Genomic DNA, 21,118 nt, shown 5'->3' on the forward strand with positions numbered 1-21,118 from the left:
GCAGAATGGCTTAGTAAAGAACTACAGCTTAAATCTCTGTGTTCCCCAAATCCACAGGTTAAAATATGCTCGAGTGGTGTCTCCGAGTAGCCCTGGCTGTCCTGGATCTCATTCTGTAGACCAGGCTGGCCTCGAACCCAAAGATCTGCCTGCCTCTGGCTCTGAGTGCTGGGATCAAAGGTGTACACACCCCTGCCTGGCTAACAGCTATGTGCTCTTGATAGCTCATCTTTGCCCATCTGCTAAGGTGGACAATGTGGTGTACATAATCTGGTTTTGTGCCCTGATCTGACAAATAAAAAGAGGCCTCTACTCACTTTCTCTGTGAACACTACTTCCTACCTGATGCTGATTTTTCTATTTAGTTCTTAAAGCTTTTGTTACTGACTTGAAACGTCATTAATCTGTTAGTCTTGGAAGCTCAGCCCTTTGACTATCACCTTTCTTTTCAAGTACTTTAAACGTTATGCCTTTCTCTATGTGCGTAGACTTACTTTTGTTTTAATGTGTGAACATTCCAGTACGAATCAGGAGGCACTTAAGAACCCCACTCCCTAGCTGAGGAGCTACTGAGAGTTGGTGGCTGATAGGAGAGGAAGAGTTCGTTTTCTTTAGGAGTTTGGTCCATGAGAGGTTGACCGTGCTCCAGGGCATGCCTCCCACCCACAATCAGCCACACTAATTGGAACCAGTGGCTTATCTTTTAAAAAATGAATATAAACTTGGGAATGTGGGATATAGGGGAGGTTGAATTGAAGCAGGGAGATGTTCTGGTTAGTTTTATGTCAATTGACACAAGCTAAAGTCATTAGAGGGGAGGGAACCTCAACGAGAAAATGCCTCCGTAGGATTGGACTATAGGCAGGCAAGCTGATAGGGTTTTAGTTTTTTTTTTAAATTAGTGATTGACAGGGGAGACCCAACCCATTGTGGGTAGGACAACCATGGGCTGGTGGTCCTTGGTTCTGAAAGAAAGCAGGCTGAGCAAGCCAGTAAGCCGCACCCCTCCATGGCCTCTGCATCAGCTCCTGCCTCCATGCTCCTGCCCTATTTGAATTCTTGCCTTTGCTTCCCTCAATGGTTTGGGATATATATGTATTCTAAAGATTGTGGGGGTTGGCCAGTTGGGAGAATGTGTCCTAGAACGAATGAATTGCTAAGTTCAGTTCCTCACACTGCATAAAATGGGTGTGATGGCAAAAGCTTGCTATCCCAGAACTTAGGCCGTGAAAACAGGAAGATCACGAGTTCAAGGTCATGATCATCTATATAGTGAGTTCGAGGCCAGCCTGGTCTACCTGAGATCCTTCCAGGAAAGAAGGAAGAAAGGGAGGGAGGGAGGAGGAAATATTGGTAAAATGCACAGAAGGCGAGCAATAAATAATCCCCAACACGTCCTACCCTTCGTCACTGTGCGGGGTGTTTGTCTGAGTCTAGGAGCCCCATTTAACACAAGCCTAATCAACAGGACAAAACCCCACAAGTATCAGTAAAGTTACACATTCATGGAGGTTTTTACCAGAGAGTAGACAAAGAACAGTATATTTGAGAAGGAACGGCAAGATGGATGGGTCTCTGACTAAAGAAGTAAACTCCAGGCTGTCACTAAGAGATATATGGGGCCATCAGGCTGGGGGGAGATAAGGGTTACTCCAGGGTGTTTACACAGGTTCAGGGCAGCCCAGTCACCAGCCTGTGGTCATCAAGGCTGTGTTAGCCTTGGTGTGTGAAGGATGGCCCTTCCTAAAGAATTGACTGTTGCTTCAAGTGGGAAAATGCCAAACGGTTGTTTATGGCACCTCATCTTACCCTCTATATTCATGTTAAAAAAAATTGACACAGATATCCTCAAGGGATTTCAGCCTGGGATAGTCAGTACACCAATCTCTCTCTCTCTCTCTCTCTCTCTCTCTCTCTCTCTCTCTCTCTCTGTGTGTGTGTGTGTGTGTGTGTGTGTGTGTGTGTGTGGTGTGTAGTGGTGGTGGTCATGCACATATGGAGGCCAGAAGTCTTGTTCTGTTGCCTGCCTAATTCCTCTGAGAGACAGCATTTCCTGAACCTGGAGCCAGAATGGCCGCCAGCAAGCCACAGTAATCTTTCTGTTTCATACACAGGAACACAGAGGCACACATACACATGTACATACATCCAAAGATAAAATATACTAGTATGTATTAATTATGCAGAGTAAATGATTCCACTGTGGTATTCATACATGCCACGCCTTTGATCATATTTGCTCCCTCGAATGCTTTTCTAACATAAAATTTTTATTAAGGTATATCCGTTAAATGTAGTGACAGGTTTCATAGAGATATTTTCTAGGCAGGTTTGGTGTCACACACTGTGATGATTAGTCAAGTGGATGTAAATTGAGTCATTTGAGAAAATGGCTCCAAAAGATTGGCAGGTGGCAAACCTGTGGTGCATTCGGGAGGGTCCAGCTCATGGTAGGCAGTGCCAATCCTGAGTATGTGGGCCTAAGTTGTTTAAGAAAACATACTGAGCAAACCAGAGAGCAAGCCAGCAAGCAGCATCTCTCTAGGGCCTCTTCTTCAATTTTCATCTCTAGATTTCTGTCTTGAGTTCTTGCCCCAACTTCCCCTTATGATAGATGGTGCTCAGAACATGTAAGCAGAAATAAACCCTTTGCTCCCCAGTAGACATGGTCATGAGGCAGAGGCAGAGAGAGACAGAGAGAGGCAGAGAGAGGCAGAGAGGCAGAGAGACAGGCAGAGAGACAGGCAGAGAGACAGGCAGAGAGGCCAGAGAGAGGCAGAGAGAGGCAGAGAGAGAGGCAGAGGCAGGTGGATTTTTGTGGGTCCACAGTGAGATTCTAACTCAAAACAAAACAAACAAAACCACACCACCACCACCACAACAACAACAAAGAAAAGAAAAGAATGCGGAAACAAAGAAAGACACTTTCATACAAACTGTAGCAACCAAAACAACATGGTACTGGACCCAAACACACATGCAGATGAACAGAATAGAAATAGAAGACCCAGGAATAAATCCACACAGAAATAGCCACATTACTTTTTTTTGTACAAATATGCCCCAAAAATTCCTCAGAGAAAAGATAGCATCCATTACAAATGTTTCTGGGGAAATTGAGTGCTCCATGTAGACAAATGAAGTTTGATTTGTATCTCTCACCCTGGACAAAACCTCATTCCACAAATCATCAAAGATTTTAATGTAAGACCCACAAGCCTAATGTTTTGTGGGGTTTTGTCACACCCCCATGCCTGCCCTCTCTTTTATTCCTTTTCTATGTCTTTGGTATTCTTTTCCATCTTTTATTCTCCTCTTTGCTTCTACATAGGAGAAAAAAAACATGCAGTATTTCTGAGTTTGGCTTATTTCATTTACGGCGATGGCTTCCATTCGCTCGACTATAAATGGCATAGTTTTATTCCTTCTATGGCTGAGTAAAACTCCATGTATATATACTGTATTTTCTTTATGCCTCTGCTGATGAGCACCTAGGCTGATTCCATTCTCTGGCTGCTGTGAACAGAGCTGCTGTGAACAGGTGTGCTTGTGCTGCTATGGTCATCTCACTTTGTTTCTTCTTCTCCTCCTCCTCCTCCTTTCCATCTTCCTCCTCTTCTTTCCCCTCTCATCTTCCTCTTCCCCCTCTTCCTCTTCATTCTCCTCTTTCTCCTCCTCCTCTTCCTCCCCTTCCTCATCTTCCTCCCTTCCTCCTCTTCATCCTCCTTTTCCTCCTCTTCCTCTCCAGCCTCGCCTTCCTCTTCTTCTGAGATTTTTTGAGGCTTTTACAGATTTGACAGAAAGCTCCTTTACCCATCACACTTTCTCACGAGCTCCTTGCTTTGATCCTATAGTTGGGTCATACTATGGCTTCTTGTGGCCTGTTCCTGAGCTTAACCAAGAGCATTTACAAAGAGTCTCTGCCGAGCTACAAAAGGAACATTCATGGGCTCCTCACCATGGAAAAATCATGTTCTGTGGGCTCCAAGCTCTAGACCCTGCCAGGACAACAGGGCCCAGACTTACAGTGAAAGGGTGGCTCACATGGGAGAGAAGTCTCTCCTGGAATCTCACAGTCCTTTGAACAAAGCTCTAAGACTATTCCAAGGGCCAGAGAAACTGGCATGATCTGGAATTTTCTCTATTTAATGTGTTAAGCAGCAGAGCAGAATCCAAGCTGTCACCTCAATGGGGCAGGGAAAGGATTTCTCAGAAACCATGATTCCTGGCCAATGTTCTGGAGATACTGACAACCAGAAACTGTCTCAACAGCGCCCATCTGTTTTGTCAATTCTGTCTCTAGATCCAGCTTTAAAGGAGTTTCAACTTTCCTATGGTTATAAATCTTATCACTGATTTTCTATGGATATTAGAAACTTACCCAATTGTAACTGGGTGACCTTACTGGGAACCCCAGAACACTCATCCTCCAAATTCTGTGCTATGCTATATTAAAGTAAAAAAAGTGAGACTAATTTAAATAAGTGATGTATATGTATAATAATAAAGATATGATTAATATCTGTAACTTAAATTTTTATTGCATATTTATTCTCTCACTCGTGTGTGTGTGTGTGTGTGTCTGTGTGTCTGTGTGTGTTTGGAGGGGTGAATGTATGTGTAAATGTACTCACAGAAATATATGGGATATGCCCTCTTCATTCCTCACTTCACTCCCTCCTGACCCTCCTTTGTTTCTCTTTCTTTCTTCCTCCTTCCCTCCCCCTTCCCTCCTTCTCTCCTTTACCCTTCTCTTTCAAAATGAATTTCAAGCCTTTGCAAGTAAAATGGGCCTCAGAACAGCCACACTCTCCTTACTACTTTGAATTCTCTCCTTGTTGAAATTCTAGACCTTGAAAATACTAAGAATACTAGTTCACACACTGATACAAAACTCAAACATGAACTAGGGAGATGGATGAGTGGATATACTGCTGACCACAGGCTCATGTGGATGAGTTCAGATCACCAGCATCCTTGGAAAAAGCTGGGTATGTCAATGTGAGTGCCTGTAACTCCATGGCTGAGGGTAGAGGCAGGCAGCTCCCATGAGCTTGCTGGCCATCCATCTAACAAAAAGAGTAAGCTAGCTCTAGACTAGTGAGAGACATCTCAGTAAATTAGGTACAGGGTCTAGGGAGATGCCTCAGTAGATGAGATCTTGCTGCATAAGCTTGAGGAGCAGAACTCAGACCCCCCTGGAACCCACTTAAATGCTGGTTGATCAAGGTGGCCCACCTGTAATTTCTAGCCTCTGAAGGTGGAGACAAGCTACCCAGAGTGACCTGTCTAACAAGACTAGTCGATGGGGGAGTTCTGGGTTTGATTGACAGACCCTGCCTCAATGAATAAGATAGAAGATCGATGAAGACTGATTCTAGACATCTGCCAATGTGTGTTGCACCCTCACATATGCATGGACAGCCATGCACATACACACACATGAAAACATGCAGATGCACAGACACCACACACACACACATGAAAACTAGAAAAGAATAAGGTATGGAAGCTAGGCCAGTGCAGTGATTCTTCAAATCCTCTTGTGAGAAATCCATGTCTCTCTTCTACATCAACAGATAAGGAGTACCAAAATGGTGGATTCTAGAATCCCAGAGAGAGAAGGACACAGGAAGTGTAGGAGACCAAGAACTAAGGCTTTAGATGGCCAGGCAGTCAGAATAAGAGCAGAAGAGGCATCATGAGGTAATCTGAGTTTCTCTTTCAGGGAACTGAATGGTGGGACTTTTCATTTGTAAAAGAAACATCTAAATATACAGTCAGTCCACCATTAAATATACAGTCAGTTCACTTTCACAAACGTAGCCAAGAGTGGGTTGGAAATATTTGAAAAATAATCTGTACTGAACATGTATGCTTCCCCCCTTGTCAATATTTCCCAAGTGAGATGGAGTACTTTATTATTATGCATCATTAATGCTGCATTGTCTATGGTAAGTGATGCAGATGTGATTCTAGAATACAGGAGGACCACCCCAGGTACATGCAAATAATGTGCTATACATCCTATTTTACCTTCAGAATGTCTTTCACTTATTCTTTGATAATTTTATATAAGTATACAACCATTTCAATCATATCCACTCCAAATGTCCGCTCCCTATCCTTTGCCCCAAACACATTCTTTTCACTTTATTCTTCTGTTTTCACTTGTACAGTGCATGCCTGTGAGTGCGTGCATTCACACAAATGCCAGAGTGAGAATTGCAAGTCCCGTTCTATCACCCTTTTCCTCCTTTCCTTGAGACAAGGTCTCTCACTCAACTTGGGGCTAATCTGGCAGTCCCTGTCATTTTCTTGACTCTCCTTTCTAGGGCATTGGGCTTACAGGTGCTCACATGACCTCACCCAACATTTTCTGTGGCTGCTTGGATATGAACTCAGGTCCTCATACTTGCACAGTAGGTGTTCTCATCCACTGAGTCTTCTCCCCAAGCCCTACATCATTTTACATGGAGACTTTCCCTCAGTGTCTTGGACCTGGACTCTGCAGGTATCAAGGGAAGACTGTGTCTATTGAGTCTCCTGTGAAGAGTAGAAAGAATAAGAGCCTTCTTCTGGGATGAAAGGACAGGATTTTTAACATTCACTATACTACACTAACCTCGCTCTATGCTTTAGGAAGTATGGGGAAGGGTGTGGAATTACTAGGTAGAAAGGAATAGAATGTTAAGACTTCATCAAGACTTTTTTTTTAATTTGGTTGTTTTGTTGTTGTTGTTGTTGTTGTTGTTGTTGTTGCTGTTGTTTGTTCTTGTTCTTGTTTTGTTTTGTTTTTCGAGACAGGGTTTTTCTGTGTTGACCTGACTGTCCTTGGAACTCTGTAGACCAGGCTGGCCTCAAACTCTCAGAGATCCTCCTATCCTCTGCCTCCTGAGTGCTGGGATTAGAGTACATCATCACTACCTGACTAGTGTAGTGATTTTCATCCCATATTCAGTCTAGAGGAAATCACTGTTTCTGTTTAGCCATACATTTTCCTGGTCTTTTAAATATGAATATACACATGTATAGGATATGTATAAAATTAGAATTACATTTGAGTTCAGAGGTGAAAACACTATGCTAGTCAGAGGGTCTGGGATTTTTTTTATATTTCATGGGAGTAGAAGCAAGAGGTAGAGGAGGAGAGAAAGAAGGGAGAGGAGAAAAATCAGGAGGATCACCTATGTCGCCCATCATTTATGAGTCAGTAGGTGTAAGTCAAGTGTCCCCTAAGTTTTGTGACAGATTAGCTAAACTCAGAGAGGGGATTGCAGAGAATCCAAATGTGTGGCCTGTTACTACAAAATCTTTGTGACTGGCATCCAAGCAACATCTTGAGGTATGAGCCTGTAAGATCATACTCTCTCTCCTCGAGTTCAGTGTCAGAACTGAGCTCAACTATAGGGCGTGGAGTGTGGGAAAAGCCCCCAACAGCCTACATCTCACTTCAGAAATGTTAGCATTGAGTGTTGTGTAAGAAGAGACGACACTCCAACGTCATGTCAGGTAGTAATGAGGCCTCTGAAGGAAAGTGGAATTACCTGGCATCTGAGGGTGGGGTTGGGTGGAGGAGGTATTGCTCTCGTAGATGAAACGCAGGTCTCACAGCTGGAGAAAGAACAGCTGATGGAGTTCTTAAGCTCTGTTGAGTGTGTGCATGAGTCTTAGTGCGTGCTGTGTTCTCTAAATGGCACAGTGCCCTAATTATTCACTCCGCATTCACACTGCATGCTGAGGTCTGGGGATCTGCCAGGGTCCTGGGGTAGATGCAGTATGATTTGTCTACAGAGGAGAAATAAGGATAAATTAAATAGGGAGGGGCCTTTTGGCTGCAGGAAGAGAGAGAGAGAGAGAGAGAGAGAGAGAGAGAGAGAGAGAGAGAGAGAGAGGCAGAAAGACAGAAAGAGAAACAGAGAGAGACAGAGAAACAGAGAGAGACAGTGGTAGAGAAAGACAGAGACAGAGAAACTGAAAGAGACAAAGACAGAGAGACAGAGAGACAGAGAGGCAAACAGAGACAAAGATAGAGACAGACAGACAGATAGATAGATAGATAGATAGATAGATAGATAGATAGATAGATAGATAGTAGCATTACATGCCTTATGGTAGGGGGAATCAGAAGGCACCATGGGATATGAGTGGGATTTGAACAGGTGATTCCTGTCACTTGGTTTATATGCGTTTCAAAGTCCACCTAGTTATAGTGTAGAGGTTATGGAGGAAGGTGTGATAAGTTTAAAACGTAATATACCTTACTTCTCTGTGCATATTTTAATTTTTTCCCAATTGTTCATATGCGTGTGTCTTAGACACCATGAGCAAGGCAGCTTATAAAAGAGAGCATTTAGCTGGGGGTGTGCTTACAGTTTCAGAGGGTGACTCCATGACCATCGTGTCAGGGAGCATGGTAAAGGCAGATATGGAGCTGGAGCAATAGCTAAGAGTACGCATCTTAATGCCAGGCAGCAGGTAAAAAGAGACGGGGCCTACTGCAGGCTTTTGAAACCACAAAGCCCCTGGTCACGCACCTCCTCCAACAAGGCCACACTCCTTAATCCTTCATAAATAGTCTGTGAGCTAGGAACCACACATTCAAATATAGGGGCCCATGGGGTCCATTCTCATTCAAACCCTCATGGGGTACATACATTACTTTGCATGTATGTGTTAGCACCTGTGTGTGCGCGTGCACTGTATGTGCAAGTTAAGGCCCAAGATGGAGGCCACAAGTCTTCCACATTACTCACTAAGGCAGGTCTATTTCAACCAAACTAGAACTCAATGATACTAGTAGTCACATTAGCCAGCTTGCTCTGAGCATTCTGTCTCTGTTTTCCTCTTCTGAGGCTGAAATTACAATGGGCTACCAAGGCCACCTGCCATCCACCCACCTTCCTTCTTTCCTTTCTTCCTTCCTTCCTTTCTTTCCCTCTCTCTACTCAAATCTTTTTCATTTTTGAAAATTATATACACTTACATAATGAAATATGAGATATACTTCCATTTCCCTCCTTCAAATCTCTCTATATCTCTGTCAACAAAGATCTGTACCAACTTCACGTTTGTTTTAATAGTCTACTAATTTGAGTGAGGGTATGGGTATGGAAACACCTCGAAGAGCTTGGCAAACCTACCAGTGATCACGCCCTCCAAAAGCCCCAGCAGCTATCATATGCCAATAGCTCCTCAGTACAGAGCCTGGACTGGGGCCTGGAGAACGTCTCTTCTCTCTGTGCCAGGATGTTGGCTGGCTCGATCTCACACAAGTTCTGTACGGGTAACCACAACCACTCTGTGTTCATGAGTGCAACGGCCCTGCCGTGTCCAGAAGGCAGCGTTTCACAGCTCTCTTCACCATCCTCCAGCTCTTACAGTTCTTTCTGTTAGCTTATAGGTGGTGGCTCATGCCTGTAGTCCCAGCTACTAGGGAGGCTGAGACAGGATGATTGCTTGAGTCCAAGAGTTCTAGGCCATAGTGCACTATGCTGATCAGGTGTCCACACTAAGTTCATCATCAATATGGTGATCTCCCGAGATTGGGGAACGACCAGGTTGCCTAAGGAGAGGTGAACCTGCCTAGGTTGGAAACAAAACAAGTCAAAACTTCCTTTCTGATCAATAGTGGAATCGCCTGTAAGCTAATGTTTGCCTCCCCTTTCATATTCCCCAAGCCTTAGTGGGGAAGAGGCATTTGATAGAGACGCCCTGTATAACAGGGCTGAACTTCTTCTCAGTAATGACTGATACTCACTGCCAAAAGGAGCTTCTCTGACCAAGGTTGAGAGCACCTCTGATCTATGGGAAAAATGTAATATTCAGAAAGCAACTTAATGCACACCAAAATAACAGTAGCTAGTCTGGGCTCTGGTCCTCCCATTTTGTGGCACAGGCACTAAGCGATTTCCCTAGGCCTCACCCATCTACTTAACTGGGCTAATAGTCACATTCCTGTCCTCCCTGAGTTTCGAATCCATCTCTACAAGGGGAGACATGGTATTGCTTCAAGATTATGGTGAATGGACAGCACTATTCCTAGCTTTTGATAAGCAGGCCAGATGCATTCAACATGCTGCTGCCCCTACTACCGTCTTCACAGTTGATGGTTTCAACCACTTTCCAACTGGGGAGGATTGACAGTCCTAAACATGAACCACATATCTCAAACCTACCCTGAGGAATGTCTCTTGGCTGGTACAGTGCTCACCTAACATAGCAAGGTCATGGGAATAAACCGGATGTGCTGGCGCATGCCTGTAACTCCAGCACCAAGAAGATGGAAACTGGAAGAAAGAAGTTTAAGGTCATTTCTGCTCGACAAGTTAAAGGCTAACCTGGGTTACATGCGACCCTATTTCAGAGGAAGTAAATCTACCAAAATGACTCTCTGTCTTCCTTTTCTACAATGGGCACCCTAACTTCTGCCACCATTTCACTTGTACCTGGATATCTCCTGGCCATATTCCTCAGAGAGTCCTTGGTATAAAGTCAACCTCCACATTCACAGGTTGAGCCAATAGGACTTTTTTTTTAAGTACGGCTGCAGAGATAGATGGCTTAGAGGTTAAGAGCTCTTGCTGCCATTTGTAGGAGTTCATTCAGTTCCCAGAGTTACATATGTACTCTGTAAGGGATTGAGCACACTTAGATTTGGTGTTAGAGGAGACATGCCCAGGGAGATTGTAATTATTCTCTTGGGACTATTCTCTTGATGGTTCTTGGCTGACCTCTCTCCTTCCCAAAGCCTGTCAATCAATGCTTACTTCTTTAGGCCATTAAGGAACAGCACACAAGGTATGTAGTTAATCCTACCCTGTGACACAATCTCTGTTAATGTCTACCATAGTTAATTAATAACACCCAGGGACAGAGGAGATAGCCCAGTTGGTAAAAGTAGTTTGTCTTGCAAACCTGATGACTTGAGTTCGATCCCTGGACTCCGGGTAAACAAACAGATGGGGTAGTGCTTATCTAGAATCTCAGCATTCCTGTGTCGAAAGAGGAGGTTGAGACATCGGAATTGTCTAGGAACTCTTGGGCAAGCCAGCCTGGAGTGTGCAAGGTCTGCAGCAACACATGCTTCAGCAGGTGACAGAAGAGAACTGACCCCTGGATTCATTCTGTGGCATTCACATGTCTGCGGCATGAGCTCATTTGCACCCATGGTAGCTCTCTGTCTCTCTGTCTCTGTCTCCCTGTCTGTCTCTCTGTCTTTTTCTCTGTCTCTGTTTGTCTCTGTCTCTGTCTCTCTCTGTCTCTGTCTCTCTGTCTCTCTGTCTCTCTGTCTCTCTGTCTCTCTCTCCCTCTCTCTCTCTCTCTCTCACACACACACACACACACACACCAAAACAACCCAAAATGTTCCTATGAATTTCAAGACCTCCAAGAGCCCAACCTTCCCCACTTTCTAAGTTCCTTCCTACTCACTCCATGTCTCAGGCCTCCCCTGGTATCTAAGTGATTCCCACCTCCAAGCTCTTGCCCATCCTGGTTCCATCTGGACTGTTCTTCCCTTGGGCTTTGTCCCCCTCATCTTTGTTCTTCTCAATATTCATGGCCCCCATCAGCCCTCTCAACCCCCCTCACCTTCCAGCTAAAATAGCCCTCCTCATTCACTCCCTCTCTTATTATCCTGTCAACACAAAGACATGGCTCTCTCTTCAAAGGGAACAAGAGATAGTTTATTCTTGTGCCAAATACGAATGACCATGGCCCTGAAAGACAAGCTTCACCATGAAAGTGGTTACATGTGATTTTATTAGTTACAGAACAAAGGAAGTCATAAATCAATCCATTTACCAAATACCTTCGTGGGGACCACAGGTAGGCAGGTTATGGCAAAGCAGGGAAACCCTTGTTATAAGTTCCAGATGGTATCCGGTGACATTCTCAGTTTGGGACTGGTAGGAGCTCGTGGCCTGATGAGAACACATTTTAAAGGTTTTGGTTGTCAAAAGGTCAGGCATGGCAGTAGGCAGTGAATGGCTTAGATGATTGAAACCAGAAGAAAATTATCTATAGGTCTGCCACATTCTAACTCTCTAATTGGTGGCTCAGCCTTGTTTTCTCTACTTTCAACACATGTGCTGTTGCCCTCTTTGGGATCTTTAGTTTACAGCCATTATTGTTGTTATTATTCTCAGTCACCATCACCACCACCACCACCACCACCACCACTACCACCACCACCACCACCACCACCACCACCACCACCACCATCACCATCAATTTCCTTTCGCTTTTATTAATGTGTCTGAGTATTTTGTATGTATGAATGAACACATGCATGCCTGGTGATTGTGGAGGCCAGAAGAGGCACCATGTCACCTAGAAATGGAGTTACAATTAAGAGCCAACCATGTGTGTGCCGGGAATAGAAGCCAGGTCCTCAGAAAGAACATCCAGTACTCTAATCAGCACTCTTCTCTAGATGTGATTGGCTGTTTCAACACTCACCTCCCACAATCTCCCCCGCTAGAAGAAGACCTCCAGAAGGCAACAATCTTTGATGGCCTGCTTTCTGTGGTTTCCCATCATTGCTCTATCTCGGGGCTTTCCCAAGGAAACTCCTCAGTACCTAAAGGTTGAAGGACTAAAGGCCTGTCTCTGGTGTTATAGTCTCAGGAATGACAAAGCTTGTTTAAACCATGATTCTCTGGCTTTGGGAAGAGTATCAGATACCCTTTGAGGCTAGACTGGTATAGATATTTTTTAAAAATTATTTTTGATTGTGTGTGTGTGTGTCCGTGCGTGCATGTGTGTGGTGGATAGGTAGGTGACCTCCAGTTCAGAAGAACCCTTGGAGCTGGAGTTACAAGTGCTTGTGAACTTCCTGATATGGGTGCTGGGAACCCAACTTGGGTGCTCTGTTAAGGGTAGTACCTGCTCGTAAACACTGAGCTATCTCTTCAGTCCTGGATCTTAAAAACTTTTTAAAATTAAGTTTAAAGTTTTAGAATTAATATTAAGTGTGTGCACATGTGTGTGTGCGCACACATGCATGAGCATACCTGTACACACATGTGCACCAAGTGCCAACCCATGTGTGGAGGTTAGAGGACAACCTTCAGGAATCAGTTCTCTCCTTCTAACACACGTCTCGGGGATGAAACTTAGCTCATTGGGCTCCACAGTAAGCACCTTTATCCATAGAACCATGTTGCTGTCTTCTGTTGCTAATTTTACTATGAATGTTTCCTAATAATTGCAAATATATATGTATTTAATACTAGACTTCTATTGCTAATTCTTCCTATAATGTTTCCTAATAATAGTAGCTAAATATATGTATTTAATATTAAACATCAAACCCATACACATAGTTTCGAATTTTATTTATTATTTTTAAAAAGGTGTGTGTGTGTGTGTGTGCACATGTGGAGGTTGAAGGACAGCTTGTGAGAGCTGATTCTCTCCTTCCACCATGCGAATCTTGAGAACTGAACTCAGACTGCCAGGCTTAGCAGAAAGCTTCCTAACCCAGTGAGCGTCTTGCCACCCAGGTCTAGATTTTTATGGAAAAAAAAGCAATCAAAGCTGGGACTAAACTTGCAGATTCTTACATACATTTGTATATATTTGTGTGTGTGTGTGTGTGTGTGTGTGTTTTGTTTTTTTTGTTTTTTCAATCATACCCAGTCTCATGACCCACATGCATGTCCACAAAAAATGTGTCTCTTCTAGAATGGCGGAGAAGGAGGGGCTATGGGTGGGAGTTCCCTAGTCCTGCTCCTCACCTACACACCTATGTGCTTATCCCTCTTGACCTTCCCCCAGCCAGTCTTGCTTTGTTGGGGTGGTAGGTTTCCCTCCAGAACTAATACCTGATGTATCAGGGGCTTAGGTAGTCTCAGGCTGTTGGCATGGAAACCGTAGCAGCTGCAGCAAATGGATGGGGTTGAGAGAAGACAGGAAGAGGCCCGGGGACGCTGAAAATTTCCATGCCTTAGATTTATGGTGAGATCAAAACGCCAAGCTGGCACAGAGCAGGGGCTTCCCGAAAGTTTGCTGTGGGAAAGCGGGAGACCCCTTCCCCGACTTCTCATGGCTGTGCTTTGCAGGGGAGCCACACACTTTTGGGCTACTTCATGTGGTGAACTCTGATAGTTGAAACTAGTCACCCCAGCTGAAGTTTAAAGACAGAGAAAGTGTTTTGTAAATTAAATCAAAAGTTACCATATATCCTAGCTGTGACATTTCTGAAAAGACCCCGAAATCAGGGAATCAATAGATATTTACATCCCCAGGTCAGGGCAACACTGTTTGAAATATCGACCCAGAAGATGAATGAATAAACAAGAACTCCATGCACACAATGGAACAGTGTTCAGCCTTGCTACAGGCAACTGAGGAATGTGGAGGGTGGGAGAAATAGGCTTCCCCAGGGAGAAGCACACCGATTGGTCATCCAATACTAAGCAGTCAGCCCTGCAAACCTAACACGACAACACCATGCACACTGAGCGGGTTATATTTTAAAATACACGTGTGCATGCCGTTGCGCACGCAACAACGCTTAATGAAAACCAAGACCGTGCGTTTGAAAGAGAGCAAGGAGAGAGAAGAGGGAAATGATCTAATTATGTTATAACCTCAAAATACAAGAAAAATATTTTTTTAAAGGAAGGAAACCGTGTGTGAGATGGAGCAGAGGATAAAGGTGCTGCAAGCGCGAGGGTCTGAGTCCAGTGCCTTAGAACCCACGTGGCAAATGGACGGCAGTTACGTCCCACAAGCGGTTCTTTGCTCCGTATGCACACGTGCAACCAGCAAATAAAATGTTCTGATTTCTTTTAAATTAGGAAACTGATAGATGCCACACCATGGATGAACCTTTTAGACACCGTGCCAAGGGAAAGAAGCCTGTCAGAGAAGGACCAATACTCTACTTGACTTGCATGAGGTTCCTAGAGTGATCAAGCCCCGTAGATGAATTAGGATGATGGTTGTCCTGGGCTGCAGGACCAGAAGAATGGGAGTTATGACCTAGTGGTGGCAGAGTTTTGGTTGTTAAAGACAAAAAAGTTTGGAGGTAGATTAGAATATATGATGGAGAGAATACAATGTTGGACATTATAACTGTATTGATGACCATGGAGCTATACACTTACGATGGATGATATACCAAATTTTAATTTATTTATATTCCCCATCATAAAAATTGAAGAAAAAAAATACCCAAAAGATGGCTATAGCTTCGGAAGAAGGTAATAGCAATAAAGAACTTGCAATTGTTTGCATGAGACTGCTGAAGATAAGGCATCAACTGATCTTTCTGTAACTGGCTCCCATTTTCTTTCTTGAGCTTCAAGAATTACTTTTTGTTGTTGTCTAACGTATAAATGTACACAAGTATATGCCACATGTATGCAGCTCTACTTGGAGGGCAGCAAGAGTTACATCAACTTGTAAGCCACCTCAAGAATTCTAAGAACCTAATTCTAGCTCTCTGCCAAGTTCACAAGTGTTCTTAACTGCTGAATCCTCTTTCCCACTTTCTGCTTCTTCCTGATTTCAAACTGCCCATCCTACCTGTCCCATGAACTTACCTGGGTTGAGTAGACATGCTTTGAATACCCCCTTTCTCCTTGCCTATCTTGTTTTTATTGTAAGTCATGCCATACATCACCAGTGCCCAGAGCATACCTTGTGTGCAGTTTCTGTGTGTGTGTGTGTGTGTGTGTGTGTGTGTGTGTGTAGGTATGGGTATGAATATAGATATAGATATGCTAATATACTATATTATATCTGCATATATAATATATAATTTATAATATATAATCCATAACACATAATGTGTAATATATAAGTAAAATGTTGTATATTATATATTATATATCTGCTAATAGACATATATATGTATGCTGGTGAAATGAATGCACCCTGCAGCAGACATTCTTCACTTCCCTTCCTTGCTGTGTGTGCAAGAGTTCATCCAGGTCATAAATCTGCAACTGGAATGTCTGGGTGATGGGGGTCACACTAGACTCTTGGGTGACTGCGAGTCCATCTCCACGGCTCTGTACTTTCATTCTTCTTCACTCAGAACTACAGAGGAAATGACTGAGCCCACAGCAGACACAGCGCCTAATGCACAGCAGGTGTTCTGTAGATTGATGTTAAGTGAATGTATGAGTTAGTACCTGGGCTATGTTTGCCCGACGTGGGTGCATCTGTAAATTTTTAACCCAGCTCTTATTTAACATGCACCATAGCATGAAATCACCCCAATAGCAGTTGTCTTCTCATCCTCTGAGGACTTTATGTCTTTGGACCGTAAAATCATGCAGGAATAGCATTCTCATTTAAAACATTTTTAAACATTTATTTATATATATTTGTGTGTGTGCATGTGCGAATACTGTAATATGTTTGTAGAGGTCAGAGAAGAGAAGGAGGAGGAGGAGGAGGAGGAGGAGGAGGAGGAGGAGGAGGAGGAGGAGAAAAAGAGATACAGAGTGAGACAGAGAGACAGAGAGGGTGAGAGGGTTGATTTTCATAAGAAATTGGCTCATGGAATTATGGGGGTCAGTGAGTTTGAAGGGTAAGCTGGCAGGGTTGAGTTTAGGTAGGATTTCTGTGTTTTAAGTCCACCACAGAAGGTGACTCTCACGTCAAGTCAACTGTTTTATAGATGTTAATGCCATTTACAGAATGTTCACAGTGACATCTAGCTTAGCGTTTGATCAAACAACAATGCCACACAGTTTAGCCAAAAGCACACACAAATTTAACAATTATTATGTTTTCGGATATGCTTATTGGTCTATGTCCTAGAATAATGGGAAATTCAAAAGAGAGGTCAAAGACAGTTAGACATACATTTCGTTATGCCATCACTCTCTTTATATATAGACACAATTGTGTGTGCATGTATGGTACATATGTGGAAGTGTGAATATGTGTACATATGTGTATAGATGTTCATGAACGTATGTGTGAATGTGAAAGAGTGTGAGTGTGTGTGAGTGTGACTATGCACGAATGTGTATGTGCGTGTGTGTGAGTGTGTTAGTGTGTGTGTGAGCATGAGTGTGTGTGTTTGCACCTTATTTATTTACCTATATATCTTTGAGACTGCGTTTCCCAATAATCATGAGGTTCCTTGATTCAGCTAGACTGTCTGGCCCGTGAGCTTCTCTGTCCTCGCTGCCAACACAGGGGCTGCAGCTTCATGAAGCTATGTTTGAATTCTCTCTCTCTCTCTCTCTCTCTCTCTCTCTCTCTCTCTCTCTCTCTCTCTCCCTCCTCCCGTGTGTGTGTGTGTGTGTGTGTGTGTGTGTGTGTGTAGACACACATGTGGAGCCAGAGCACAATGTTCAGGAGTCAGTTCTCTCAGACCACTAAGGAGGTTCCAGGGATTGAACTTGGTTTGCCAGACATGGTACCAAGCAGCTTTACCCACTGAGCCGTCTTGTTCCCTGCTCTATATGCTTTTTACAATCAGTAATATTGGTTAAATAAAGTCACAATGTACAAGTACAGCCTCAAGACAAGCCCCCTTTCACCCTTTGATCTGTTGTGTCTATTTAATTGATGAACTAGTATGTTTTATTATAACATTTTCACATATGTGTATCATGTGCATGGTTCATAGTCACCCTACCAACACAGTTTATTTCTCCTCCTTCTCTGGCTGATTCCATCCTTCTCCCTATTATTTTCCTTCTATACACACACGCATGTGCACAAACACACACACACAATATATATATATATATATATATATATATATATATATATATATATATATATTCCCTCTGCATAGCCCTAGCTGTCCCAGAACTCACTCTGTAAACCAGGCTGACCTTGAACTCAAAGATCCACTAACCTCTGCCTCCTGAGTGCAGGGATTAAAGGCATGTCCCACATAAAATTACATGTATTTATTTATTTATTAATCTATATATCTATCTACCTATCTATCATATTGTGTCAGGAGACACGAATGTCCTGGTATGCAGGTGGTTGGGGTCAGAGAATAACTTGTGACCTTTCTGTCTTCCCACCATGTACATCTCAAGGATGAAATTTGAATCACTGGGCTTGGCAGCAAACACCTTTTCCTGCTGAACCATCTTGCTGGCCCCGAGTCTAAAGTATCCTCTGTAATGTGACGTCCAGTCCCATTCTCTTTCCTGAAATGGCATAATTATATCCTTCTTTGTGGCATGAAAAAGCTCCAGTGTGGATATATAAGACATAGTTTTGATCCATCCATCTGATGCTAGGTATCTAGCTTGAGTCCATAACTGGTTATTGTGAACAGGGCACTAATAGCACACGTGTACACACATGTCTGCCATGCATGGACTTAGATTCTTTCAGCCCTCTCTGTTTTAACTCACCGCCTGCCTCTAAGTCTCCAAGAAAGAATCCCGAGGCCAAAACTCCCAGGACACACTCAAGACCTAAGCCTCAGACAGGAGAGAGGACTCAGTCGTTAATTCTTCTGTTCTTCCAGAGGACCCAGGCTTCATTCCCAGCGCCCACAACCCAGTCCTCCATCTTCTGCACTGCTCTCAACATCCTTATCTTTGAAGTTCCTACAGAACAGCTCGCTGAGGTCTCAGCATTCAATGGTTCTTCTAGCCCAGTGTCCCGGAGTCCTTCTACAATCCTCCCCAGAGCAGTCAGGTCTGTCACTGCAGTACTGCCCTATGCTGGTATCAATTTGTCTTAGGGTTTCTACTGCTACGATGAAACACCATGACCATGAAGCAAGTTGTGGAGGAAAGGGTTTATTTGGCTTACACTTCCTTCACTGGAGAAACTGAGGATAGGAACTCAAGCAGGACTGGAACCTGGAGACAAGATCTGATACCCTTTTTTGGCTTCCCTGGGCACTGAACACATGTGCACAGACATTTATACAGACAAAAGCACTTATACACATAAAATAAAAATAAATATTTTTAAAGTGCATGCTACTCTTTCAGAGGACCTACATTTGACTCTCAGAACATCCGGCAGCTCATAACCACTTATAACTACAGCTCCTAGGGTATCCCATATGTCTGGACTCCAAACTCATGGACACCCATGCACACACATATGCATACACACAGACCCACACATACACACAGTTAGGAATAAAATGTAAAAAGAAAAAGCGTTAAGTTTCAAGGGCTGAAGATGTAGCTCAGTTGGTAGAGTGCTTGTCTGCATACATGCAGCCTTGGGTTCAATCCTCAGTGTCACATAAACTAGGGACGGTGGCACATGTGAGCAATCTCAGTGCTCAGGAGGCACAAGCAAGCAGATAAGAAAGTTCAAGGTTAGCCTCTGCCACTTACAAATTTGAGTTCAGCTTGGACCACATGAGAGCTTGCCTCCAACCAAACAAAACAGGAAACTATCTGGAAAAAGAAATGGGAATCTGTGGAGATTCTTATAAGCAGGTACTTCTTTACATACTCCATGTCTGGACCCTGTGTGAGGAAAACTCAAAGACTTGAAATGCAGAGGGGCAGAGAACAGCAAGGAGATGGGTTTGGGAATACAGCATGGACAAGAGGCTTCACTGGGGAGACAGGGACACAGACTGTCCAGGAGAACGGAGATATGCCTAACTGCACATGATGAAGGCTGAATCAACCCATCTTCCCAGCCCAGCATTAAATGTCTGCTATCTGAGTAAGGAAGATAGGGAGCAGCTGACGTCACACATATGAGCTGCATGTGTTCTTGTGGGGTCTAGTTAGACTCAGTTGGTCCTAGGGAGGATCTACATGTGCTCTCTTGCAAAGCTGTCATTCAAAGATGTCCGTGAAGAGTCTAAGACATTTCACACAGACCTGGGCTATAGTTACAGATTGGAACCTTCCCCACATCCACATAGCAGCTCTGATTTTCTTTCCCTCTCTCTCTCTCTCTTTCTCTATCAGAACAATTACCTGGTCCAGGGAACTGAAAAGGGCTCAGGCTGTTGCTATGGAAACAGAAGCTGGTCCAGGGGAAAGGGAGGGACTACAGAAGAAGCCTCTGGACTGGAATTTTCCAGGCTCTGAGATATTGGAGAGAGATTTTGGGTGTTGGGAGGCGCAGGGGAGGGGATGAAGTGTTTGGAAAATGGATGGGTGGTCTCCCAAATGCCAGGAAAGTACACCCTTGGTGCATAATAGATGTTTGTTGAAAGGAATAGGGATGTAGAGAGCTGGTAGCATGTTTGCCTAGCATGCAGGGGGCCCCAATACCACATAAAGGGAATGTGATGAGGCACATATGCAATCTTAGCACTCATGCAGTGGAGGCAGGAGAATAGGGATTTAATGTCATTATCAGTTACATAGAAGCTCAAGGCCAGCCTGAGCTACGTTAGACCTCAGAACAAACACACTAATAAGCAAAGAAATAGCTCCAGGCAACAGAGTCCTGTGAGATGCTTCTCCCCTTTACAGGATGGATAAATGTCAACCTCTCCTTTACTTTTAGACAGGGTCTCGCTGTACATTCAAGGCTGACCTTGCACTCACAACCTTCCTGCCTCAGCCCAAAGAAGGCTACGATGGCAGGCATGAGCCACCACACCCAGCACTCAACACCATTTGACCCAACTACAGCTACGTTGATCCAGGATTTTTTTGTGGACTACTTTGTACAGGAAATCAAGCAGCAATACAAAGATGGCCTCTCTTCAAGGAAGACAACAATTCCACCCAGAGGTGCCAACAGCTGGGCAGGAGGTTGGCTGCCAGTCTCTGCCCCAGTCAGTGCAGCTTGCTCTGTTGATGGCCTGACAACTATTTATACGGACACCTACAATCCTTGGTCTTTAATCTGCTATACTGTGGTCAGCTAAAAATGTGTGCATGGATCTCTACTTACGATAGCCCATTCACACTATTTAAAACAAAACAACTTTGCAGAGGCACAAAATGGAGTCACAATAGAAACTGTGCTTCAAGCTTTGAATTTTTATCTTTTCTGGGTTCTACCCTCTGAGCCGAATAGCTGCCATCTTTGTCCGATCACCTGTCCCTATCAGCAACAGATGTCACAAAGGGGCCTGTGGACTATCACCTTTCCTCAGAGAAAGATGCTGAAGGGAGTCATTGGACCCTCACCAGACATTCCTGCCAGATTTTAGTGTGCAGTTCTGCCCTAACTGCAT

The 21,118-nt window shown here is 43.9% G+C and overlaps 1 protein-coding gene and 1 non-coding gene across 6 annotated transcripts in view; one reads left to right on the top strand and one right to left on the bottom strand.

Moving 5' to 3' along the window:
- Positions 1-21,118, bottom strand: part of Usp29 (ubiquitin specific peptidase 29) — a 223,445-nt gene that overhangs the window by 104,684 nt on the left and 97,643 nt on the right. The window lies entirely within an intron of this gene.
- Positions 9,396-9,684, top strand: LOC147996760 (signal recognition particle RNA). The gene has a single exon (XR_015656176.1).

The sequence above is a fragment of the Rattus norvegicus genome, chromosome 1, assembly GCF_021556685.1.
Source record: "Rattus norvegicus strain SHRSP/BbbUtx chromosome 1, alternate assembly SHRSP_T2T, whole genome shotgun sequence".
NCBI classification, from domain to species: domain Eukaryota; kingdom Metazoa; phylum Chordata; class Mammalia; order Rodentia; family Muridae; genus Rattus; species Rattus norvegicus.